This window comes from Buceros rhinoceros, unplaced genomic scaffold (genome assembly GCF_000710305.1).
Source record: "Buceros rhinoceros silvestris isolate BGI_N320 unplaced genomic scaffold, ASM71030v1 scaffold35280, whole genome shotgun sequence".
Taxonomy (NCBI): Eukaryota; Metazoa; Chordata; class Aves; order Bucerotiformes; family Bucerotidae; genus Buceros; species Buceros rhinoceros.
In genome coordinates, this window is record NW_010391916.1 from 1,792 (window position 1) to 2,303 (window position 512).

Below are 512 nucleotides of genomic sequence, written 5' to 3' on the forward strand. Positions count from 1 at the left end.
ACCCCAGCACGATTCCGCAGGAAAACACTGCGCTAATCTCAGCTTATTCCCTCATCAGACTGATCTTCAGTTCTCGGCTGCTATTTTGAGGACGAGGATAAGAGACGTCTGGCTGCAGAACGAGAAACAAAAGCCTCGTGAAGCGGCTGAGCAGAAGGTTGCTGGGTAAAATGAGGCTTCGCTCAAAATGAAGCGGTGCCAGCCCGATTTCAGAGGTAACGGGCGGTCCCAGGAGCCCCCAAGCTGTTCCCGCTGGCAGGCTCTGCTTTGTCACAGTGCTTAGGGGCGATATTCCTAGAAGGAACCACAAACCCCAAGCCTGGTCATGGATTTCTTCCCTGGGAAGGAGCCCAAGCTCCAGGTCAGCCATTACCGACAAAAAAAAACGCTGGGTAACATGCCAGAGGGGTCTGTGTGGCTTGACAAAGCCGCTGTGTCCTCAGCTCGCTGTGTCCCCACCCAGCCATCTCCCAGTGCCGTACTGCCACAAGAGGGAGACCCGCCCCTGCCTT